This window comes from Corvus hawaiiensis, chromosome Z (genome assembly GCF_020740725.1).
Source record: "Corvus hawaiiensis isolate bCorHaw1 chromosome Z, bCorHaw1.pri.cur, whole genome shotgun sequence".
Classification (NCBI taxonomy): Eukaryota; Metazoa; Chordata; class Aves; order Passeriformes; family Corvidae; genus Corvus; species Corvus hawaiiensis.
This window is the reverse complement of record NC_063255.1, coordinates 53,010,884-53,037,469: the sequence shown is the minus strand read 5'-3', so window position 1 is coordinate 53,037,469 and position 26,586 is coordinate 53,010,884. Positions and strand designations below refer to the sequence as shown.

The 26,586-nt window shown below is 38.7% G+C and overlaps 1 protein-coding gene across 3 annotated transcripts in view; it reads left to right on the top strand.

The window, feature by feature from the left end:
- Positions 1-26,586, top strand: part of APBA1 (amyloid beta precursor protein binding family A member 1) — an 89,826-nt gene that overhangs the window by 8,418 nt on the left and 54,822 nt on the right. The gene's annotated exons all lie outside the window — the stretch shown is intronic.

Genomic DNA, 26,586 nt, shown 5'->3' with positions numbered 1-26,586 from the left:
TGAGAGTTTCTTGTGATGGAAGGAAGAGGATCATATTTTTTTTAGTCTGTTAAAATAGTTCCAAAATCAGTCTGAAGGTTTAATAATCATATGAACTGTAAAGACTGAAGGACAGTACACAAAAACCCCTGCTCTTCTGTTTTTATAATATTCCGTGTCTCTGTTATTATGCTTAGTGTATCAAAAAATCAGGAGACTGACCTCCTCCAACTAGGTGCAAATCCACAGTCACTTTATTTACTCTGCCTGTTGAAGACTTCCCCTCTCTCCAGTGTATGACAGGAATCCCATGGCTTCATGGCTTTTTGCAATATCTCACGCAATTACTACGATGTAGTAGTGTACGAACCTTGGTGGCCTTCTTTTTCGTGTTGACTTTTCAAATGTAGTGAGGTACTGAACAGTGGGTATAATCCGCATAAAACTCACCCAGTGAAGCCTTTGGGTAGGTTTTGTTGGTCTTCGCCTGCCACCTGTGGGGATTCATGCTCAGATGGGAAGACGTTGTTGCCAGTGCAAAGCCATCACATCTTTGAAATATTTGAGGTGTTGTGCTGTGTCCCCTGTAATTATTTGTATTTAGTTTGTATTCAGTTTGAACAGCATGTAAGACCTGGCTGAAATGCCAGTGGGTTTTAGGACGGAGGACTGTGCTTGCAGAGAAAAGCTGTTCAGTGTGAAGTAGCAGTCTGTTCTGCAGCCTCATGGGAAACCCACCTGTTTTCCACTGGTGCCACCCAATGGGGAAGAGGCCTTGCCCTGTTCTTATGTCTGGTCTGCTCAGACATCAGTCAGCTGGAAGTATGAGTTCATAGTGGGGAAAATATGGGAAACAGAGGAGTCTAGTTGATTTTTTTTCCTCTAAGAAGACAAATTGGGATGTTGAAAGTGCAAAAAATATCAGTCACCTTTTCTCGCAGTGTCCAGGGAGCTTGCATGAGGTTCGTGACAGAAGCAGATTATTTAGGAAAAAAAAAAAATCAGACTTGACTGAGACTTTCAGTTGTGCACAGTTCCATGTTGACCTGGTCAAACTTCCTGAAGCTTTCAGGCTCTGAGGCAATATGGCTTTCAAGATCAAGTCCAAATTTTAGCATTATTTTTGGCTTAAGTAATTGGTGCAGTGATTGCACTTTGGCAGGAAAGTGATTATGAGCATAGGTTTTCCATGTTGGTGCCTGTCGCTGCTCTTTAAAAGTTGCATCCTATTTGGAGGAGAGGAGTGGGGAAGAAATTTGTGTAACTGGAGCATCCATCTGGTACATTTTGATGACACAGCCTGTTAGTGCGTTATTTGTTACTTGCTGTAACCAAGGCAATGCCAAATATGTAACAAAGACTTAGCATACAATGTAAAAAGCACCTGCTGTTGTGCTGGAATCACATATTCAGACTGCTGTAATTTCTGAAGTCTGTTTATTCTTGCACACTTGTTTATTAAATGAATCTTTTGAAGACACTTGGAGATCCAATGACCACAGCTGTTTTAAAACAATGTTCATTAAATAGGCACTTTTTTTACCAAGAGCAAGGAATCTCCCAAAAAGTCTGCCATGCTTTCATTATCTAAAGGGCAAATCTTCTGGCTGCAGTCCTGCCTAAAGAGAAGATGTACGGATCAACGTATTAAGCTTCAGGGGTGTAAATCTGGAAACTATTTTCTGCTGAGAAGAGACCAAAGCTTAGAAGTCTAGGCTTTTGTTCTGTTGCTCATCAGCTGTGATAGGCTTTCCCCACAGGCTGTAGTTTCTGAATTCTCTTGTAGTGGCTCCCAAGTCTGCTCTTGCTGATGGTTACAGACTACCAAGTTAGCACTGACACTGGAAACTGATGAGATTTTTGACACTTTCAGTTTTGAGGAGGCATTTAAGTGTCAAAAGCGAACATGGAGTGAAAATACACCAATTTCAATATGCAGTTTATGAGATGGTGGCAGTATTGTTGCAAGTTTTAACCTGGGGACTCAGGGTGGTAGCAGTGCCTTCCTTTTATTGTTTCCAGGATTATATTTATGATCGCAGATTCTTCAGTCTCAGCCCCAGGTACCTTAGAGGAAACATTTTTGTATGCTAGTTATTACTTTATTTTTCCTGTCCCTGAGCGTAGCATGTGAAAATTGAATTCCTCCTTCTAAGGCATAGCATTGTAACCCTTCAGCTCAATCTGCATGGTGCTTGTGGCAAGGTCCTTGTGGAATGTAATCTCATGTACATATTTTATTTTGCATCTGGTGTGTATTGTTTATGTGTATAGTTTTGCTGTGGGTACTTCGTATTTTACATGCCTTTGAATTGTATGTGATGGAGATTTAGTACTCTTCCTTTTTCTCTTCTCTCCCATCTATATCTGGTTTGTAAGTAATGTCATAATGTTTCCTGTTTTGTTCTTCTTTGTCCTGAGGACACTAATTCTTCTGGCTCCAAATGTAGCCCTATTCATGACTTCACAGTATGTGTGATGTATTTCCCAAGAAAAAACAATGATGTAATGTATGGGTGGATTTTTATATGCAAGGGATCAAGGTTAAAGAAAAGTTTTTGCAAAGGATCTGGTGAACCTGTGATGGAAGTTTGGGTAGAGAATTGCACTTAATCTAAAAACATATTCTTCAGAAAAGAACACCACCTTTAGCTCTTGAAAATTATTGGACAGTCATAGATGGGGTTAGTGGAAGTACCTTAGAGCTTAAAAATTGACAGATGTTCGACCATTCTGAATGTGGAAACAGCTTTACGGTCCACAGTTTGGAGCCACTGCCCCAGAGCATCTAAATAAATCTTTGTCATGTAACACTGAAGACTTGGCAGTGGGTGGTGACCATTATGCATAGCTCTGATATTTCCAACTCAGGGAAAGTATTTCCTTTTTCTGTGGCCTTGTGAATTTATGGTCAAAGAAAGAAACTTACCTCAATTTTACATTTGCCTCTTTTTATTAACGGTAAATAAATTGTTGGGATGCTATCTGTGTGTACGTGAATAAGATGGCACTTGGTTTTCTTCTGCCTTGCTAATAAAGGTGCTCAGTGAATTACAGGAACAGAGGACCTCATTGTGCCTGGCATGGACACAGTTTCTCTTGTTACTGTCTGCAAATCAAGTGCATGACACTTCTGTAGTGTCTGGTTAGCAAAGGAAGCGAGGCTGTTGTTGCTGCTGTGATTGTACACTGCTTTAGGTGAAGGTTTGTATGGTTTCTTCAATTAATTAGGAACAAATGCACTCCTGGATTCTTTCTCCATTTTACCTGGTAAACCTTATGCTGTCAAAGAAAGAACTACAGTAATTTTGGGCAGAAATTGGGTAATTTGTCTACCCTGTGAAAATGGCACTTTGTTTCTAAATTAAGAAAGCTTTTTCTTTGCTTTTTTTTTTTTTGTTCAACTCTTTACATTTAAGGCATGACAGAAGTCCAAGGTTTTTAATGTTTCTTGTGAGGAGAAGGTTTCACTCTGCAAATTTTTTACCTATTGAAGAAAAATAAGTACAGGAGCAAGGAGTACAGGAACTGATTTAAGAGTAATGTTGGAATCTTGATAGCAAGTTTCCAGTGTTGAAGCATGTCTTGCTACTGAAGCTCTTTGCTTTAAATGCACTTACAAACTTTTGATCTCTGCCTAAGCTGTGTGCATTTTCCAGCTTAGGTTGGTTGTCTTATACAAATAGCACAACAATGTTCATAGGGCAGGAATGATGCTTAATAATTGGAGAGGAACAAAATGTTATCTCCCTTTTGTTAATAAAGAGGAATAATCTTACCTTGTAACAAAAAAAAAAAGCCCTGGTAGAAACAGTAGGAAACAAAGCTATGTATGGTAAGGAGGATTTAACTGTGAATGGTATGATGAGACAGAGAAAGAACTAAGCATTGGAAAAAGCATCTCAACACTGATGTCTACCAGACTGTGAAATAGTCTCCCAGGGAGTGAGGGAAGATACATTTTCAGAGAAGTGAATACTCAGTGGTACAAGGGCTTCAGCAATACTGTAGGGAGCAATCCTCAGCTTGAACAATCTCTCTCAGAGGGATTTTCACATAGTTTTGCTTTTCATAATCCAGGATGAATTTATCCTTGAAACTGATTTAAGCAGCTTTTCTTTTCTTGTTTTGTTTGTCACCAGATGTAGTTTTCTGATGTTGTTTTCTTCCATGAGAATAACAATTTGATGATGTAGTAAATTATTTTGAAATTTAGTTTTGTCCTTGAAGCAACATTCTGTGATTCAGTGGTCAACTTCTTTAGGCTGAGTTTGAGCTACTCAAGTTTGAGTAGCATACAGTAAAAGGTGGGAATGTACCTTATCTGTTTGGTCTTGAAAAGGAAGATCAAGTGATTGTAGTGTAATTGCTTATGGTCATGCTTTGTAGCAATTTTTTATATTCCTCTGCAGTTGATTGGAATGCGTTTAGCAGGGTGCCCTGTACCAATAGGTCTGTCTTTGATATAATTTCAAACATTACTACCACAATTTGTGCTACTTGCCTTTCCTTCTTCAAAAATACTGGAAAGGTAAAATCTGTAGAAAAATCAGTTTTCATGTGTAAGGACCAGAGAGATTCACAGTGACTGGCAGAAGCAGTGCGATCAAATGCTGGGTAAAAAGAGATCAGACAAAAATAGTAAAATTGGGCAAATACCCTCAATGAAATAATGGCCATCATGGTAAGAGGGTTAGTTAATTTTTTTGAAAGTGGTAAAACATAGATGGATGCTTCAGAGTTAAAAGTGTTGGAAAAAATAATTGTAAATGTTGTGGGAAACTGTAATAGTAATGATGAATTAGCAGAAACATTGCTAGGGAATAGGTTTGGAAAATTCTTAATGGGATTTGGGAGTTAATATAGTTGAACAAAAAGTCTTTTAGTTCCTGATTATTAGATTTTCTTTCCAAGAAGAATGTCATTTCCAGCTGAAGTATCTTTGACTGCCACAGCTAACTATCAAAAGAAGGTGCTATGTGTTTGGTTTTTATGAAAAGATGAAGTAGATATTTTGGTTGCAAGATGCCTTGAGCTATTTCAGAACATTTCTCCTTGCTTCCCCACAGGAGGTTCAAGCAGTGCCACTGTAGCCCTGAGGATTCTTATTGTCGCTTCTCTCCAGATATTTTTTCCAATGCCCATAAAATCTGACATTGTAGCAAATGTTTGTTAGTAGTAGAAGAATTACTAACATTATTTCTGTAGACTATTGCTGTTTCTGTAATCATCCTGACTTTCCTTTTACGCATTACCCATCTCTGCAATACCCTGAGCATACAAAGCAGGCAGTGTGCTGCTGCCTGTTGCACAACAACAACTTGCAGCAGACCAAAAGGCAATAATCAGGCATCAAGTCTGTCCCCATTGAGTGAGTGCTAAAGTTTTGATTGCACATGGTGTGACTGCACTGGTGGTGTGGCTTCAGTCCTCAGAGTGGAAGAAATCACTGTACGACATGTCACTGAATTAGCTGATTCCTTAGGTGTATTTTGCTTGCAAGTATTGAGCAGTCTAACAGGTTGTACATTTTGTTTCTTCTTACCTTACTCCTCAGCTTTTCCGACAGAGGGTGTTGAGTCAGAGCTGAAAAACTCAGTAAAGCACCTTTATAACATGTATACAGCAGTTCCTGATTCATTTTATCTTTTTAAGATATTTTTCCTGCTTTTGAAAGTTGTATGAAATCCGTTTATTTGACAGACCTTTCCAGATCTTTAAAAGTGGAACAAGAGCGAAGTAGCATGCCAAAAGTCGTGTGGTCGCCATAGCCATATGCCGGTGTGGGTTGCTGGCTCTGGTGGGGTGCCCCAAAAGACCTGCTGCAGCGCTGGTTTCTGATGTGGAAACCTGTTCAGTGAAACAGAGAAGTTACCTGCTGTTCTGGTGACCTGCCTGGCAGCTGTGCTTTAAACTGCTCTACTTTTGCTGTGCTGTGTGAGGAGTTTGAAGGCACATCAGAAAATCTGTAGGAACTGTCAACTTTTTGGTTTTGGTTCTAAATTTGATAGTAGGTTGCTGATGTCATTGCTGCATATGTAACACAGATCAGAAGTCACTGAGAGACTGATGAAATGTTTGGGCAGCTCAAGTGCTGAGTTTGTGACTTCAACCAGCCTACTAATAATGTTAGCTTTATATTTTCAATAAATACACAACATGGAATTAAACAACTTCTGCCTGTTGCCTGGAGCTTATTATTAATTGATTTCACAGTCCTCCATGACTTCCGGTGAAATTCACTAAAGCTTGTGCTGATGCCTTGAAGTGGCTATCTAAAAACAGAGGCTAGACAAGAATAAGAGAATAAAAGTAGGTATGCATTTGAAGTGCCTTCAGAGGTACACCCTGGGCAGTCAAAAGGCTACACCCAAGATGAACCCTGGGTCACAGGTTCTTCACACTTTTATAAGTTTGGTTCATTTGCTTATCAGGGTTAATTCTCCAGTTAAAACTTCAGTTAATGATGTAATTACCCTAAGTTTGCCCCTCCTCTTCAGAGGCTTTTAGTTTACACATTTGGGGGGGCAGGGGCAATAAAGGTGTCCTTGAAAAGCAAACCTAGAGAGGGTTTGTTCTGTCTAACCAGCATGAGAGAGCAGTAGTTAACAGGCCACACAAAACTTCAGAGTTACACACTAGGCGGTACAGGATTTGAAAAATATAAAAGTTGAAACCCAAGGCATCAGTGCAAAGGTCTAACTTGAATGTATATTATTTGAAAAATGGTACAAATACCCGAAAAACACCTTTTCTTTGTTTCCCTTCTGTGGAGAGCAACAAAAAAAAAGCAATGGAGGTGACATTGCTGCTTCAGTGTTGAGGGAGTAAGGATAGAAGTAATGAATTGATAATCCTCTCTGTGTGGGAGATGACCTTTTTAATTTAAAGTAGCACTTTGTTTATTTTTATAGTAGTTATTACATTGCATGCTTCTGCTTACATTTTCACTAACTACTTGCTCTTGAATAGCTTCTAGTAAAGCCCTGTAAAGCCTTTTTCTGAGCAATGAATAGGCTAGCTGAGCACAGCATTGTGGAAGCCCTGGATAACAGCTGAGACTATGCTTTTGAGCCTCAACATACAAAATCTCTGAGGTGGAAATTAGTGATAGTGAAAGGTATTATGAACAGCATATTTTCTGAGCTTAGCTATATCTTACCTAAGTGAGATTTTCTTTCTGGGGATCCCAGGATTGCAAATCCGTAGATATTTTTTAAAGTAGAAAATAGAAATGTCTGAGAGTCTTTGACTTAACAAGTCTGACTAATCTGCTTCTAGCAAAACTAGCCAAGTCCCAAACTATGATTTTTTGCCTGCTCCAGGAATCTACAAAGAGCAATGTTTTTAATGAGCAAAAAACAATCCAGTGGCATCTGATTTAAATCTCTGTAGCTTTGCTCTAATCCTGCCATTAACACAAAACTGTATTCAATTTTGTGGAGTTACTTTTATTTAGAATAAACTGGAGGTCCCTCCTTACTGTGTAATCCATATGTTTGGTAACTATAGTGTCAAAAGCTTACTTGGAAACTGAGCTGAGGTGGCACAGAGGTGTTGTGGACACCTCGGGAGAATACACCTATATTCTGTTTGAAAGCAATTTTGCTATGTAGGTTTCTACATTTCTGCTCTTTGGGGGGTTTTTTTTCTGTGTTTTTTTTTGTTTGTTTTTTGGGGGTTTTTTTTGGGTTTTTTTTGGTTTGTTTTTTTTTTTTTTGTTGCTGTTGTTTTTTTGTGCTGCTCTCAAAAAAGAGATCTGCGTAAGTTAACTTCTTTCTCCCCCTTGTAAGCTGCATGTAGACCATATTCTTTTTATGCTTTCACTGTCCTAACATCAGAATGGCGTGGTTGATTTATTATTTTTTCAAATATTTTTTGAGGTCAGAAATGAAGAAACTTCAAAAATTTTGTACGCTTGTTTGTAGATGGGGAAAAAAATACACCCAAAGGAATCTGTAAAAGAACAGACATGCTGAATAAGCAGACTGTTTTCTAAATAGTACTCTTATAAAAATAATTTTTTTAGGCAAAATGACATTATTGCTCTTTTATCCTTTTTCCTCTTGTTGGTAGCTTTGATTCTGTTCTTGCTGTAGGAATTTGCTTAGTTAGGTTTTTTTATTTGTTTTACTTTTTAACTAAAAAAATTTGGGCAGTATATTAAAACCAACCAACCAAAATCCACCACAAATAGAACCCCCTGCAAACCACAGAAGCTGGTAAATTTGGACTCTGGGCAGCTGTCAAGGCAATTTTTATGTTAATAATGTATTTTTTACTGTGAGCAGTTAGAAGTTGTTCTCCTCTAATGTAGAACATAAGGCTTCCCTCAGGCTTATGAAGCTTGGGGGAATTAAAAAAAAAAAAAATCTTTCTTATCCAGATCATATTTGTGGGAATGTAGATGGAGTGAAAAAATTTTCTAAAACCATAGTCATACAATACTTTCCACATAAAAGACTGAAGTGTTTCAAATTGTCTGTTTTTAACAATATGGATGTATTTCTTTAGATGATGCAGAAACTTTCAAAAGCTTTTAATTACTATTTTGTTTATTTCTAAGTTTCTGCACAATTTAGGCAGTGTTTATGGCATTATTAAGAATCATGACACTACACTACCTTGTGCAGAGTTCATCAGGGGTTTGTCCACAGGGGCAGAATGCAAGGTTAATACAAAAGCCAGCAATGAAATCCTGCATGTGCTTTTGGGATGGAAGAAGCACTATTCAGCCTTATCTTCTGGCTATCTATCCTATTTAGGGAAAATGATCTCTCAGTGAATTGACACTACTGCATTTCTGTACTTCACTTGTGCTCTTGTACAGTTCCTTCTATGTTTTGTCTTTTTCTTTCTGTCATAGCATGCCCTTAGTTTATGGTCTTGTCAGAACTCAGAAAATTTCAATAGGCAGGTTGCAAAATTTAGAAAAAATCAGTCCTGGAGTAAAGCCAAACAGGAACATAATTTATTAAAGAAGTGATTACTAAGTAGGTGGATTCTGTACACAGAGAAAGAGCTGAACTTTTGGGTAGTATGATGTTTGGAAATTTGTATAGGTTATCATAAAATAGACCTGCAGTTGAAAATGTTTCAACAGGCAAACCAAATATCTTCCCATATATGACTTGTAACCACATTACCTACCTCCTCCTTTGCCCCGGCATCAGCACCCACCTTCTGATCCCTGCCACACTGGCGTAGAAGTTTGTCAGCCCCAGGTGTTTCGAAGTGTAAAGCTTTTTCAGTATCTTATGTAATTCAAAGCAGCAGGCTGTCTGGACTACTGACTTTCGCAATACAGTTGGTTTATATTTGGAGATGAGTGCAAGTGAAGTTAGGAAACCTGACGCAAGAATGGCTAGCACAGTATAGACAGGAAAGTGCTGCTATGGGGAAGGACTTCCATGAGAGGATCAGGGAGTTGTGGCTGGTCCAAAGCCAGGACTGGTGAAATGAAGGGAGGCTGGCATTGGGGATCTGTGTGATGCAGTAAAGACAGCCATGGGACTGTGATTCCTCCCATGCTTTAATTTTCGTAAGAAATTAAAGATACAAGGAACCTGATTTTTGTAAGATTCATAAGGATTTCATGAGTCTGCTGTTCTTATACTGGTCTTTTGCTTTCTTGTCCCACTCCCCATATCCTTACTACACATCTCCTTAGAAAGTCGGGAAGTTGGTCATGAAGGAGAAGAGGGTGAGGATAGGGTTAGGCCGAAGACCTGCTGAGCAGTGGGACTGGTCGTGCCATGTGTGGATTGGTCTGCCAGTGGCTGCTGGACTTCTCACCCTTCACCTACTGGGACAATGGACTGGGATTGTTTGTGAAGCTTTAAGAAAGTCCATTATCTTTGAGACTCTTAAAAGATAAATTAAAAATTGGCCAGTGGCTAAAAAGTTAAGTGTGAGAAATAAATGTTTAATCGCTTAAAATTATTGTTTGTGGATTAGCAAAAGAGCGTACCTTCCAGGCTCTTTAATCATAGGGTGTTTTTTTCCCAGCGTAACGTTATTCACAGGTTGTAATGTCAAAAGCTTGAGTGGCTCTTTGTTTTCATTTTGGTAAGCAGTAAGTGAAAATCAGTGACAGAATATTTTAAATCTTTAATGTAGCTTTAATTATATCTGCATTTTTGTTTGCATGATATCAACTTGTATAAAAACATAATGTATACTTCACATATATAATTGGCTCTCCACAAAACTGCTTATGTACAGATAATTATTTTATTGTTTATAAGTTCATTCTTGCTTATGGCTTTGGTGATTTGGTGTTTGGATTCTCCATAGATCTTTAAAGAGTTGATGCTATGTGAAGTATAGAATTTCAATTATGTTTCTAAAAACATCATTTAAATGTTTTGATGTTAAAAAATACTTTTTTTATAGTTCTTCATGAGTGAAATTTCAGACCATGATTACTTCATTTTCGTTTTTTACTTCCCTTTTTGTTTCTCACTGAGATTTGAGTTACGATTAATTGAATAAAATATTACTGAAGGAGATTATTAGAATCCTTAGATGGCTGTTCTTAGTTTCAGCACTTGTCATTTTGCAGTTGTAGTGATCTTTCAGAAAAAGCTCATGCAGCTAATAATAGTATTTTTATTTGCACAAACAATGTTTTTAAAAGTGAATGAGCTCTTCAAGAGAGTAGTTTCAGTTACTTTAGGAGAAATACAGAACTTTGCGATAATCAGACCTTTTCTGTTTTGAACTGTTTTCTTGACATTTTTCAATAAATACTTAAAATAATTTTGTATCCTAGCTATTGTTATCACTGTTGTGCTACTGCTGCTGTATGATGGAAAATAATGGGTTATAGAGAGGAAAGCTCACCTATTTGAAACAGATTTTCAAGACAGTAGGCTGATTTCATTTATAACCTTTTCACTGCCATAAAGTACAATTTAGGCTGTCAGAATTGATCTGTTGGTACATCTTAGTGGAAGGGGTTGGCATTTAGGTTTCTGGTTTGTATTTGGTTTTCTGTCTTGGATATTATTATCTGAGTTGACAGATGATTGACAGACAAAGTATTGTTTGTCACCACTGAATCAAGAGATTTCCATTAAAAGCAGGTTAAAAATGTTAGAATGAATCTAATTGTAGTGAGTTACTCTTTTTTCCTTTTTTAAAGAGTTATAAAGACAGGCTTTTATTTTATCAACATATGATTTTATTATTCTGTTGACTTTTACATTTTTAATTTCACTTCCTGAGAGAGAATTGTTCAAAGACTGTGATTATTTTGATGATTTATTATTTTGACATGTTTTAATTTTTTTTTTTCCCCTGGTAAAAGTGGGCTACAAAGGTATCCTCTTACTGTGAGTTGAGTCAACTTTTTTATTTGGTGATAGGTATTTTAATTCTAAATTTAATACTTTTTTTCACTTTGTAGAAGGTTTCCTGGTAAGTCCCTGCTCTAAATTTATTTATTTATTAGTTTCAGTGGCGGTGGGGAGAGTCTGGGGGGATTCCATGTTGTGCTTCCTTTGAGATTCATTGTAACCTCAACTGTAAGACATAGTATGCAAACCACAGTTTGAAGGAGGGTAATGGAAGTCTCTAGAGGGCAGACTAAGTGAAGAGGGAATCCCTACTGTTAAGTGGGGATTGTTTAGGCCAAAGAAGGGATGGTGTGCACACAGTGCTGAAAATACTTGTAGTGAAGAAAGAGGCAGCAGGCGCTCTGTTCTTGGTTTGGCAGGACTGGATATAATTAACGAGCTTGCGCTGCAGTGGTGAGGAGTCAGATGAGAGCTTGGGAAAACTGCCGGCAGTAAGAATTTTGAAACACTCAAATCTGACCAAGTAACCATGGATAAATACACGTCAGAAATGTCATCAGTGTCACTGATGCTGACTTCGGGGACCAGAGACATTGATATGGTTGTGTCAGATGGTATCTCAAGATAAGACTCAGTGATTGCTGAGTTTTTGGTATGCTGTCATAGAACTGCAGTTTGATTGGTTTTGTGGGCAGGGGGGTAAAATCAATCCGCTCGGAGCCACCTCTTTTTTTTTTTTCCCTTCCCAAACTTGGTATTGTAAAGCTTCTTACTTTCCTTTTTTGTTCTTCAAGCAGTATTCTTGCTGGTTAGTTCCAGACAGTTTGGAAGAAGAGACCTCAAAGATAAATAAAACCATTCATTTTTAATGAAACTGCTGATGAGACAATGGGAAAATGTATTGACTTTCTCCTCTGAAAAGAACACAAACTGAACTTGGCAGTTGCCAAGTTGACCAAGCAGTTGTGTGTGTTGGACCAACATTGCTAATGTAGCTCTGGACCCACTGTAGATTGTGAGGGCCAGCTGCACGCTGGGGGGCATCAGGCACAGCATCACCAGCTGGGCAAGGGAGGAGGTTGTCCTGCTGTGCTCTGCCCTGCTGGAAAAGGCTCCCCTGTGTCACAGCACTGTCATAGGTTAGCAAACATAGTCCTGGAAGGGATGTCCTTGCAAAGGGGTGCTTACAGCTTCCTCTGGGACCTGATAGAACCTATCAGCTGGCCAGTTTGAATATGGACAATTCTTTAAGCCACTTAGAGTTGTGACCGCCTCTGTGATCCACATTTAAGAATAGACAAACTCCCCCCCAAGCTCTCTCTCGTTTCCGGCGCTGGCACAGGTGGCTGCGGGCCCCGAGTGGGGGCCCAGTGGGCCCGGCCCAGGCCCTGCTCTGACCAGGCCAGGCTGGGCCACGGCTCCAGGATGAGCCCCCCAGCAGGGCTGTGGGCAGCCAGAGCGGCTCGGAACCACCCCCCCCACCCCCCTCCACTGCAGCCAAGATTTCAGCAAAGCGGCACCAATGTCCGGCAGAGGCCAGGTGACCAACAGCGATAAGCAACACAGCTGCAAGGCCAAGGTGAGATTAACCCTTTTATTGCTGTGAAGAGCTGAAAACCTGAGGGAAGAGAGAGAGAGGAGATGCTTAAAGCTGAAAAGCATCTGCGCTGAGATAGGCAGATGCTGACGCAGCTGTAATTTCGTGAGAGGTTTGGACCGGGAGAGATGGACCAGATGAGGACTTTTGCTCCAAACAGGAAAGGAGAAAACCTCAGTTCCTAGAGATGCTCCCAGAGATAGTCTTAACGATGAAGATGAGGAAGACCCTTTGCTCCCAGGGAAGGAGAAGGGCCTCTGTGTTTTGTTTCTGAACGGCTCAACCTTAAAATTATACCCCAAAAAACTTCAAGAGTGGACCCCCGAAAGCAGTTGCGGGAAAAGCTGCAAGTCGGGGGGAAGGGACTCCCACATGATGAGAGCAGAGAACCAACCCGGCTGGCTGTCTCATTGTGATAATGTTTTCACAGCACGAGCAAGAAGAGACTTCTCTTCCTAAATGGACTGAACAAGGTTATTATGGCAGTGGTAAACAGACTGAACATCTTAAGGGTTGTCTTTTTACCTTGTCAGTGGGAGAAGGGAGGAAGGTGGGGGGGAGGAGGAGAGTTCTGAAGGTGGTATAATTTTTTTTCCTTCTTTTAGGTCTCTTAATAAACTTCTTTATATTTCTTTCAAGTTTGGTGCCTGCTTTGCGTTTCTCCTAATTCTTATCTCACAGAAGATAAACAGTAATGAGTATTTTGGACCAAACCACTACAAGCACCAAGCCTTTCGGAGTTCAAGAAGCATTTGGACAATGCTCTCAGGTGCATGGTGTGATTCTTGGGGTGTCCTGTGAAGGGCCAGGAGTTGGACCCTATGATTCTAATGGGTGCCTTCTAATTCAGCATATTCTATGATTATATGGTTCTGTTTCTTGTCTGATCAGGATTTCATGAGGTGTTAGAATTAATTTTGGTTTAGTAGTAATAGAAGATGGTTTCGAAGGCAAAGAATAGCCAGACATAGGGATTTGAGTTTCTTTTGAGTTGTCTGAGCAATAGAATTGTTTTAATTTATGAAGTGGTAATCCCAAGTGTTCACAGTAAAAGTGTCTCCATCATAATACTCATATATATACAGTTTTATGACCAACTTTATAGTTCTTTACTCCATCCATTATTTTTCTCTTTTTACTGATTAGATTTCATATGTAGTCTGTAGCAGGTAAAATAGGAACCATGTAGAAAATACCAATGGCTTTGTCATATACCATTACTTGAGAAAATACCAATGGCTTTGTCAGAATTGTAACAGGTGATTTCCAATATGTAATTTAGATGATGAGCTGAAATACTACAACATACCCAGCAGGTGTCTGTAAAGGGGGTCTGTTTGCAGTTCATGGTTTTAAGGGAGAGTTGTAAACACAATGTAATGGCTGCTTGTTTACTGGTGGTTTAAATACATTAATTTGTATTTTATATTGAATGCTAGATGTCTCCCACATTCGTTAATAATTGTAACACATCTGAGCACACTCTACACAGATAATGTAGGTGGAGTTAAAGGAGTCTGGCTTTCTTGCTTTTCAAGTAGATGTGAAATCCCAGAGAGCTCAGATCAGCTGGTCCTCTCTTTATCAGAAGCTGAAGCCTCTACACTTGCCTATGCATGTTAAGTATTTTCACCTGACATACATTCTGTGTGGTTGATAGTCTGAGAAGCTTTGACTTATGATGGAGTATGAATTGGATTAGAAGACGTTTACACTGTGAGCTCAGATTATGAATTCTTTCCTGCCAGTTTCCTTGTTTCCTTTGAATGCAAGTTTTGTGATGCAATTAAAAAGGAGAGTAGATGTTTGCAAATTAATAAAATCAAAGCCACAGCTCAAGCCTTCAGTAATCAGCTCTGCAGGCTGATGTTGCTGTTGCTCAGTTTTCTTGAGTGTTTGTCTCTAAGATGAGCTCTGCTCTCTCTTTCTGCTTACTGAGTAGTTCTGCATTAGGGATAATGTCCAACATAATTCCCAGAGGAAGTGAAGAAATTTGAAGGAGATTGGTTTGGTGCAAAATACTGTCCTACATCTTAGTAATTGAGAATAGCAATATAATTTGATTCATGTCACAAATAGCATGGTGTGCCTGAGAGAGCAAAAATGGAAATTGCTTATGCAGGGAGAGTAAACTGCCACATGTTGGGTACTAATATTTTACACAAACCCATTCTGCTCTGGTTCTTACACTATGCCTCTCTGTAATATTACAGGGGGTCTCAGTATAAACAAATGGCTAATGTAACCAGTCTATCTCAGCATTTTTGTTTGTTGGATTTCCATACAGATTGTACCTTGGCACATCTGGCTGCCTGGTGTGGTATAATGTCTCTAGGGCTTTCAGATGGAAGAGAATAGTTAAATTTATGAAAGGTTGCAAATTGGAATTGTTTCTTTTAGAGTACAAAAGCAAACAATAGTATGTTAAATAGCACAAAGTAAACAAGTGCTAAAAATAAGCAATCAGGAATTTTTCTTGTTCAAGTCTTGGGTTACACAGACTGATAGAGCCTTCAGTACTGAATATATGTAGCTATTTCCCTTTGACTAACATGTAGAGAGTGTATTCTCTGCCCTTGTTGTCCGTGAAGATGTGTTTACAGCATTTAAAACTGATACCTAGTTCTTCAACAGTAAATTCCAAGATGTGCTAGTCTAGACGGCATCAGAGGTACTTAAAAATATACAGAAAACAAGCCAAAATAATGAAATCTATGCAGGTAGGTATTTCATTCCTCTAAGTTGTATCTTTACCGTGATTATCCTGCCCTTATGGGTCCTTATAGGTTTTCATGTTTCATTAATTCTTCTGCAAATTCTGTACTTCTCTTCATGCTTCGTAACCTTTATCTGAAATTTCAGTTTTGATCCTTTGGGGTTTTGCACTCAATGCTGAATTTGTACATAAAATACAGAACAGAATGGTAAAACATTGCATTCAGAAAAACAGTCCTCAGTGCATTTCTGATGTGAGAGCCAAGGAGGAGAAAACAAGGAACTTTGGTAGCATTTTTCACAGTGCTGTATTTAAGCTGCTTCACACTGAAGGTATTTCAGACTAAACCCCTGGTATTAAAGTACCTTTTGAGTCTCTGTGAAAAGTATGTTGTGACAGTGTATTTAAAATTAGCTGAAAAACCCCCAGCTTGTTTTTGCCAGTATGTTTGTATTTGTCTTGTGTAGAGCTAGATGCTGTGCAATGTAAGGTTCATGGCTTATTGGACTCTTGGATCAAAGGAAGGACTACAAGAGCAGATCCCTCTGTGCATACGTGGAGGTCCGCTTGCATGGCTGATGTCACTGGGGAGTTTGTAAATCAAAGTATTTTGTCACTCAGCAGCATTTGAGAAGTGTGAAATGGATGGACTTTTCCATACGACATGCTTGTCTATGCACTGTGGTCATGCTACCTGCCAGTGTGACAGCAGCTTTTGATCCTTAATAGTTAAAATATAAGCTGCCTTTCATATCTCTGTGTGCATTCAGATCTGGGGCTGTCTACTGAAAAAGCAGGTGTGTGCATGACAGGCTGTTGTTTGTACCTTGGATAGTTATGTGCCATCTCTGGGGACAGTACGCAAGTTTGCCTTATGAAATAGCACTCTGTGTTTCAGGAAGCCAAGCGGTATGCTGCCTGTTACAGTTCCACCAAAGGTCAATCCCTTGGGATTGCATGGCTAGCTGAGGAGCTGGGACTGATTTCTGGGATTGCTGTTCAGAGGGAAAGATCTGATCCTTTTTTCCAGGAGCAAACTCTCCTGGAAGCTTGCCTCCCCAACTGTCTATGGAATAAGAAAATAAGTTGCTTACAGCAGATAACTGTAATCCCTGGTAAAATTCAACAAAGTTGAATTTAGCCATTATTTTGAGGCCAGTGTCTGTGAGATGGTAGGGGTTTTTTCAATCCTATGTCTCAAAACTGCATAGTCTTTTTTAATGAGTTGCAAGATGGCACTGTTTATGCAAAACTTATGTTTGGAAGTTTTTCAGCCTTTCTTATTGGTATCCCACTCTGCTGAGATGAGTGGACTTAATAAAATGCCATTATTGAATTCTAAAAGAAGAAGGATTTGCCACTTTCAAGTAAATTTTTCAAGCATTTTTTTGAGGGAAAAAGAACTAGGATATTAAATATTTTGTAGCAGATGACAAAGCCTGTGGCCATTCCTGGAGTTCCTGTTGAATCCACTGCCAATTTTCCTTGCAAGGTCGTTTCAAGATTAGATAAGCAGCATGCATGGATTAAAGGTATCAGTCTGTGTTTTGGTTTGTGATCCTTCTCAAAAGAATTTGGATCTGCCCTGCAGTGAGCGGAGCAGCTGTGCTGTGAAACTGCTGGATTGATCTCTGCCGTTAGATGTGCTTCCTGTAATGTGTAGAAACATTCACGAGGAACATGACCTCTTTCTGATGCCCATTTGCTTCAGCAAGACTGCAGCAAATAGAACTGCCCAAGTAGTCCTAAATGTACAAACTGAGAATTTCTGTACTTTTGCTGAAAAAATTAGCATCAATTTCAAACAAAGACATGCACTGCTCAGTTTGCCACCAGCTGCTTAATACTTGGGGGACATTACGATCTTACGATCTTGCATCAGAAAGAGTAACTCAACTCACTCCGTTTGTGACATCTCTTCAGTCTCTTATAAGCATACCTTATTTCAAGTGCTACCCAGTTTGATTTAAAGACAATAAATTAATTCTAATCCTAGCTTCCTGCATTTCCCTTAGGGTGTGGAGAGAATTTGGTAATACATTTTGTAGTTAAATTCATAATCTGTATTTATAGGTACTTAAATCTCAGTCTGCTGCAGTATGCCTGATTTAACTTGAAATGAAAAATCCACATCACATTTAATTAACATGTTTGAGAGATGTGTTTAATTTAATTACTGCTGTCGTGTGCATTTATGTACTAAGTACACATATCTCATAAATTCTCCCAGATAATTACCTTCAGGAGATTTGGTTCAGGATGACATAGTTTCTGTATTTATAAACTCAGTGTTTTAAGAAGACTGACCTTGTTTTAAGTTTATTTTTGTCCCTGCTACAAAAATAAAATACATGAAGGAAATAGAGGGTAATTGTTCCCTATGCTTATAGAAACTGCATTTCAAAAAAAATTGTCTCTTCCTCTTCCCACTGTATTTCATGCTGCCTGTTCTGTGTTGTTTTAGAATTCCTTGCTGATTCAAATTGTCCTTTCATTTTCAGAGTTCACTATAAATAAGCACTGATTAATTTTCACTGCAGTCTAGTAGCCTGGTAAGTTTTTGAGTCATGTTCTTTTGAGTCAAAAATCTCTCAAAGGAGAGATTTTTCTGTGACTTGCACACTGTCAGGAAGGAAGGAATTAGATAGAAATCAAGAATTTCTGACTGCTGTCTATGTTCTTGAAGCATCTCTTTCTGCCTCAGTACAAAAATAATCAAAACTCTACAAACTTGAAGCAGTGGCACAAACTTTATGATAGAAATCTCTTAAGCATTGCAGCTACCTATTTCTTTGTTAGTCTTACTGGAGAAAATTGGATTCTTACATTGCTCCCTATTTATTAGTATGTTTTTTACTTAATAATTTTTTAACCCATAGTGATATAAGTCAACCAGCTTTTGATTTAACTTGGTAGGAGAACAGTGCACTGTTAGCATATCAGGTTTGTTTGGTTTAATACTACATTTTTAGAGGAAAAGAGATCATGCTGGATCAGGCAGTCTGAGGAAGGTGAGCCTGCTGCTGCTTTTTGACTCTCAGATTTTATCACAGTACCTCACTCATACATACTAGGAGAACATCAGAAAAAATTGCTATGTGAATACTTTTCTGTTACTGCCAAGATTTGATACTCTTGTCTGTAGAAGGGAGACTTGAGACTTAGCTGGAGCAAGCTATTAAGATGTTTATTGATGAAGACTCAAAGACTAAACAGGTAGAGCAGCCAAACAGTCTATGCAAAATAATCTATAACCTATGCAATCAAATAGGATACAGATGCAGATTCTGAGGAATCACATATGTGATTACTACTAAATTACAGTTTTCTAGGTACTGAGGTGTAAATCCATTTCTTGTCTCCACAGGTGCCCTCCTCCTCCCACTGCCCAAAAAAAAAAAGAAAGTTGGAACAATGTTAAGAACAAAAACCTGATTGAGAGTCCAGCATGTCATCCGAAGGGGTTTCTTACACATCCTCCTTGTGGACTTGAATTCACATGTCTGCATGACTACCATCTAGAGGCATGCACGCACTTAGCAATGGAAGACCTGCCCTCCTTTTCCTCCCCTTGATTTGGCATTTTATTCTTTATTTGCTACATTAGTCTCTTGTTTTTTTCTGAGTTTGGGCTGAGCTTTTCATTAACCTTGTACCTCCTTGTCTCTGCCAAAACTTTTCACAAGAAAACAGCCCCCTCATAATTGCCTTTTTGTCATTGGTCCCAGTTTTGCTACATCCATACTCAGATTTCATAATTCATGTTGTTCTATGGGCAACATAAACCTTATGCAGTATTATCAACAGGATTGCTTCAGTGTGGGTGGCTGGGCAGCCCGAAATTCATGCTTTATTGCCATCTTAGAGTGCTTGGATTTAGTTTACATTTTTCAATTCCTGCACAGAATTTTTCTCTTTTAGCTCTCTACCTAGATCCAATTCCTCGTGATGGGGTTCTTACCGTCTGTGCTGGAGTGTGTGCCAGAGCAGCAGGGTACCCTGTTTTTCACACTTTCTCTGTGGCCTGTCATGGATCCTTACTAGGGCCTCAGTGTGAGAGGCTGTGTACTCTACGTTCACTTCTTACTCACTATTTCCTTTACATATCATGCATTTCTTACACAAGTCTTTTTGTTCAATTTGCTAGGAAATAATGTGGTATCTCGGTGAAAGATGTAGAGCTGGAACTCTTGGTTTTCTGGCTGTACGGATGCCTGTCAATTTTTTAATAAGCAAGAAAAGCTAGATTCTGTGAAATCTGCAAATCACCAGCATGCAAGTATAGGGCCAAAAGGTTTTCATAGATGTGGATCTAATTGGGTGATTACTGTGGTGGTTTGGGGTTTTTTTGTCCACCTGCTTGGATTGCAGAGACTTGAGACACATTTCTGTAATGATATATTTGCAGAGAGAATCACATGCCTGGGTCTGTCAGCCTGTTTCAAGCAAGGATTACTGACATGCTACTCTGAGGTGTACTAGAAACTATTTTTCACCAACAGAAGCTTTTGGGAAGTGCTTTGGTTGGTTGATTTTGTTATTTGATTTTCTTTTTTCTGAATTAATTCGTAGTCACAAAATAATTTCCTCTTGTTTAAAGAAATGCAGAATCATTGAACTGTTTAGGAATGGATTTGAAGGAGAAGCTGATTTCCTCTTGCAAACTGGGTAGCATTTATTTCGGAAAATTTAATACAGTGACTTAACCTTAGTGCACCAGATACCACATACTGGAATAAGAACAAGTCTGTGGGTTTTAGTCAAGGAGATTGTTTCTCCAGTTGCATGAATATATCAATGATTTGCAAGTCGCACCAGTGATTCTTTATCCTGTTCATAAAAGGACACCAAGCATAACCTAACAACTTACATGGAAATAATTCTTAATAAACTTATTGGCCTTTTCAAACTCTAAACTGGTTTGTAAAAAAAAGAAGATATTTTTACAACAGAAGTCAGATATAATACATTTTTTAGTTTAACCGAGAAATTGTTGAATAATTCATCAGATATGGACATCAGCTTAGGATTTTTTATAGTGTGATGTTCTTACAAGAAAACCTGAACTAAAGGCGGGATTTTGGTCTTACGTGGAATTCTCTGCCTACCTCCAGAGGATGTCAAGAAACTTTTTACTCAGTAGTCAGTACAATAACATCAATGTAAGTTGTTAGTTTTACCAGTGTTATCCTCTTGGGACAGAAATAATATCTGTAATATTATCAGTGATGCAGCCAGGTATTCTCAGTAATACAGTCTATTTTTGAAAAATCCTATCAGTAAAAAGTAGTGTTACTTTATTATATTCTTTGTACTATATAAATGTATATTAAATAAAATTAATAATATATAAGGATTAATATTGTAATAACAATATAACAATTGCTATAATAAGGTAATTATTATATATTATTGGTAGTAAGTATTGTATTATCTGTAGTGCTGATGATGTTTATTTTTAGCACAGTGTAAAGCCTGCAGTTCAGCAGTTTCCTTATCTAATATGAAACATTGCAAATCTCATAGAAGGAAAGGATAAAGTAAGTGTGGGCTCAAAATTATTTGATTTTGAATTCTGAAAGTTAATTCTGACTTTGGAGTTCTTTGTAATTCTATTAAGGTAGAATTGGACTTCTTTTTATAATTTTTTAAAGGTAACACCTTGTCTTCCAAGGCAGCTGAAGGTAACAAGTACCGTAGAGCAGCTCTAAAAGATTTTGGGAGTAGTAAAGGTCATGGTATTTGTGTTCTGCTGCATCAAAAAAATCCACTGAAACTTTTTTTAAAAAAAAGGCAAAGTATCCTACATAGCTGTGATCACAAAACTTTCAAGAACCACGAGATTTTATGGTGGCTTGTCTGTGCTATCTTTTAATATATTATTTATTGAAGGCACGATGGTTTTGCCTGTTTCATAGCCGTACATTGGGTAGAAAGGTGTCACTCGTAATGGGTGAGTGTCTTGTGACAGAAATTGTCTTTACAGCTGAAAGTCTACAAAAGTATAAGCAAAGGGTTCTCCATTTACATTTTATTTAAGAGAACACTTAGTGAAATAGACAAGTGTGTATATAAGAATTTTGGGGATTTAAATCATGGATGTTGTTGTCGTATAGTAAGCCAGGCAACATGATTTCAGAGGGTTTTTTGATTTATTGCTGCAGAGTGGTCTGTAAAATGGGCTTTCAGTGCTATGACAGTTGGAGGATTGAGAAGAAGACCAGCAACATGTCTGTCTGTCTTGATTTAAGAAAATTTAAAGAGGTGGACACTCTAAAATGAGTTATCTCCCTTAGTTTCAAACAATCCCTGTCTACCAATAAGGAGAAATATGAGTAGATTGATGGGAGTCAAAAGATAACAGTTTATGAACAAGCAAAACTGCAACAGGCAAAAAAATAACAGTAAATAATCACAGGATACAGAATTGCTAAATCTCACAAACTCCCCCAGAGCAAAGAGAAGCCCAAAATGGTGGCAATGCCCCTTCTAGATGGCACCTGCCACAGGGAGACAAAGGGAAAATGGTGCCAGCTCTCTCACCCAGTGTGACGCTGCCCAGGAGGCAAAGGGAGAAAAGATGGCTGCAAACTCTCCCAGGGTAAATCTTTCTATCTACTCATGTGAAGTCAGTTTTTCCCATATTTGCATTAAATTAAAGAGAGTTGAATATATGTCAATATTATTTTCATTATAATTCTTTTCTTTCAGTGAGCTTGTGGTGGATTGACCTTGACTGGCTGCCATCCCTCTACCTCTCTCTCACTTCCTCTCTTCAACAGGATACTGGGGAGAAAATAAGATGGAAAGGCTTTGTTGAAATAAAGAGGGAGATTTCCAGTTGCTGTCATGGTCAAAGTAGATTTGATTTGGGGAAAATTAATTTATTGCCAGTTAAAATAGAGTTGCATGGTGAGAAGCAAGGACAAAACGTAAAATGACTCTCCTTGCTCTCCCCCCTCACCTTTTTCCATGCTCAACTTTACTCCTTCATTTCTGACTCTTCCACCTCCTCTTTACTGGGGGAGGGCACTGCACTCCACCCCAGCCCTGCACCCCAGATAGAGCAGCTGCAGCTCAGGAGGGGAAAGTGAGGTAGTTTCTTCTTAAATTATGACTCATATTTGGCAAGTGTTTGCACTGGGAAGCTTGGAGCCTAGAATCAGTTATGGCAGCATGCAGCTGAAGAGCTCTGGGTAGCCTTGGGTTTGTTTAGGGGATGCGGAGTGGGGGGTTTTGGGGTTTTGCAAAAGAGACCAGTATGACTGCCTGTGACTCTGGGCAGGGTCTTTTTGTGAGGTGACAGGAGAAATGCAGGCTTTGGGACCAAAACGGTAAAAAGTGTCATTTTTTGAGAAAAATTAAACAAGTCCCCCACCTTGGTAGGAAATCCAGGGAAGCTAATGTGCTTGCAGATGGTCCTTTGATACTGTCAACCGAGTGCTTAGGTCTGTGGTTGGCAAAGCCCCAGCACCAGCTGGTGCTGCAAGTCTTGGTCCAGACATGGACTTCTGCTGTTCCCGCTGCCGGCTGAGCTCTCACGGAAGGGACCCATCTTCCCCCATATATGTACATCCATAGGAGGAATTGCCCGGCATATGACCAAAGGAGTTATTTGTGGGGAGGGGGCGGGTGGGAACAGAAACAGTTTGTTTTCATATTTCTTTAAGTCTATTATTTTGAGGAGTTCAGATTCCTTCAGGCAAAAGAGATTGCAAAGAGTTAGAGCCACAGCTGCATTTTCTATTATGCAGAAATGAGTCCGAGGTGAGGAAAACCTGGACCGTGATGGTACAGAGGCCAGCCTCTCTGGGACATGGGAAATGTGTGGGGATGGAACTTGGCTGCACTTGCCATGGCTGGGAGCCAAGGGAGATGTCATTGCTGCTTGGCAGCCTTTGGCTGCTCTGTTTTGTAGTCACTCAGGTGCTGTTGTACTGCTGTTGTGGGGTACCAACAAACTCTCACTTGCTTATTTTCCTTTAATTTTTTTTGGTGGTTTAGTTCTTTGCAGTATGTATGGATTATTGATTTTGAGCTTGTTGACTCTTCTTTGTTGCACCTTGACTTGAACATCTCCATTTGCTGATTTTTCTTCATTTTATTTTCGGTGTTATATTCACGTTTCCTGGATGAGCCCTCTAAATATTTGTTTGCATGCTGTTACTCCTGTAAGCTGTAAAATAAATCTGTATTTGGCTTCTCAACTTGCTTTGTTAGCTGAACTATGATTGTTATTTTGATTCTGGAACCATGTAGAATTAAGTAACGTAGTACAAAGAATTATTCGGGTGGTTTTAAGGCTTCTTCTTGGGGTTTGGGTTTTTTTCTGTTTGTTTGGTTTGGTTTGGGTTGTGTTTTATTTGAACCTTCAGGGAGGACAGGGATATTCTGTGTTTGGGTTTTGTTCAATAATGTATCAGTTTTTCTGTTGCTACAGCGATGTCTTTTTCTGTTAGGGTTTTGCTGTTAGGTTAGGTTTATCTATTTCGCAGCTATTCATGTGCATTTCTTAGCTCAAAACCTCTCTTCTGCCAACTGATGGTTGGTTGGAAGAAATCTATTACGTGATCTCCCAGTCTACTCCACAGCAGGTACTGAAGTGCAGTCTGTGGGGGCCATCAGAAATTGCCTTCAAAAGTGTACTTCAGGTCTAAGCTAAAACATATATGTAAACCCACTCTGAGAAACTGTCTCTGATAATCTATTCACTCTTGCAAACTGCAGATTTTTTTTTTTGCATGCTCCCCACTTTCCTGTTTCCTTTTTTTCAGACTTTTTTTCCCCTAGAATTGATGAGAGAAGTTCAGAGACTTTCAGAAAAGCCAAACCCCCTATGACCCCTTTCAGGTCATAGGCCTGAAAGAACCATAATTGTTTTCCCAGGACTAATTTTTAATTTATCATGGCTTTAATCAAATTTTTGAAACATTCAGCTTATAGTGACTCACTTTCAGTTCCAGAGTTTGGATGATGTGTATTTGAGCTCAGGATCTGCACAAGTAACTGTCAGCAGTTTGAAAACTGGCCTGAACTTTTGAAAGTCATGAGACTTGGTTGTGTAAAATTCCTACTGTTGACCAAGTGCATTTGTACATAAAAGTTGTTCTATTCAGGTGACTAATTTAACGTGTTCAGAAGTGTGTGGCAGAAGAGCATTTTGGACTCTTAGTTTTTAGTAACCCTTATGGCAGAGTTTCAGAAGACTGTAAGGAAGAGTATGTTGTATTAATATTTTAAAAAGTGATGTCTAATACTTGTAGCATGGTAGCTTGATGTAAGTGCCCTGTAGGATAATGGACTGGATTGTGGGCTGACAAGCTTTGAAAATTGCAGGCCTTTCTAAATGGTGTATGCTGCAGTTCAAGCAAGCAAGAACTTAGGGGATTGTAATGGTTTGTGCTTTTAGGAGGCTGAATTTACTGATCATCATGGGGTTTACAACTTCTGTAGAGCTAAAAGTTTACTTGCCCAGAGAAGTTCATGTAACTTAATACTGACAGCAGCTACCTGCCTGCCTGATTTGAAGCACAGTGTTGAATTCTGTAGTAAAGTGGTAATCTTAAAATAATCCTGTAGCAACCTACAAAGGTATGAGAAATATATAGTTCTTTTTTATTTTCATTGCTTTTAAGATCTACTTCCATGTTTAAAGTGATGTCTGTATAACTTAGGTCGAAGATACAAACTACTTATATAGCTTGGGTTATAGGATATCTATGTAACGTAATATCAATATAATCTAAATCGTGACTTTTTATCAATATAACCTGAAGAATATCAATTTAAGCTGAAGCATGGCCTTCTATACTTATATAGCCTGAATCATAGCTTTTACTTATGTAGCCTGAATCATAACTTCTATACCTATGTAACCTGATACTTATATAACCTGAATCATAACTTTTGATACCCATATGACCTGATATTAATAACTTTTTTTTATACAATGTAATGGCTAGTACATAGTAACTAGTTGTTAAATGCGGAGTAGACAAAAAGAGAGGAGAAGAATAAAACCAAACTTACCAGATGTATAGTTTTAGAAGTAGGTAAGTGTAGTACTAATGAGAAATTGGCAAGTGCAAAGCCAATTAGCCACAAAACGAAGAATTTAGGCCAGTTAAGACCAGATGGACCAAAGAGCATCATAACTGCGCATGCCCCGAAGACAAAGTTGAAAAGTTCAAGTGTGAAGAAGACTTCAGAAGCCTTCATCAAAGACCCCCGAAGACCCCCGAACTGGGGAAGTGCAAGCGCAGTGCAAAGAATTATCTAATAACCTTGAGATTATACTATGTAAATTAGTTCTGGTAAGTATGTGATGATGCTGTAATGACATAGCAACATTAAGGAAAATTTACTGTATAAATATACTACAGCACTAGACAAAGGCGGGTGAGTTAGGAGGAAAAATCCCCCTCACCACCAGCGCTGCAATAAACAAATACCCGCTCTATAGCCATCAGTCTATGGGGATTTATTTCCAGCCTATCCTTTGGGCATCAAAAATTACTTCAGTGTCTTCCTACCTTCATTTTAAAGCATGTTTCCATGAGAGAGATCTCATCCTCAGTACTTTTTGTCTTGAATTTAAGAAATTAAAAGTGAAAGGATGTTGTAGTATAGCAAAGAAAAGGGAAATCAGCATGCGCATTCTTACAGTGTCACTTATGTAAAGCTCAGGTATTTGAAGAGAGGTCAAACTGTTGCTTTGCCTGATGGATAACCAGGGCATGGATTTTAATTTGAGTTAAATACCACCAAAGAGTAGAGCCTAGAATACCAGTTAAGCTTGGATTTCAGACAAGAAAGACATTTTGTTATAGGAGGAATGATCCTTCCTTGAAAAGGAATTTAAAAAAACCCCAACAGAGTAATTTGAAATATACCATTCCCTGGAATTATAGGATCTCCCTTACCTAGGTTTAATGGAACATTTAAGAGATACCTTATCTTCTCTTTATAAAATAAAATAAAGCAAAATAATTAGG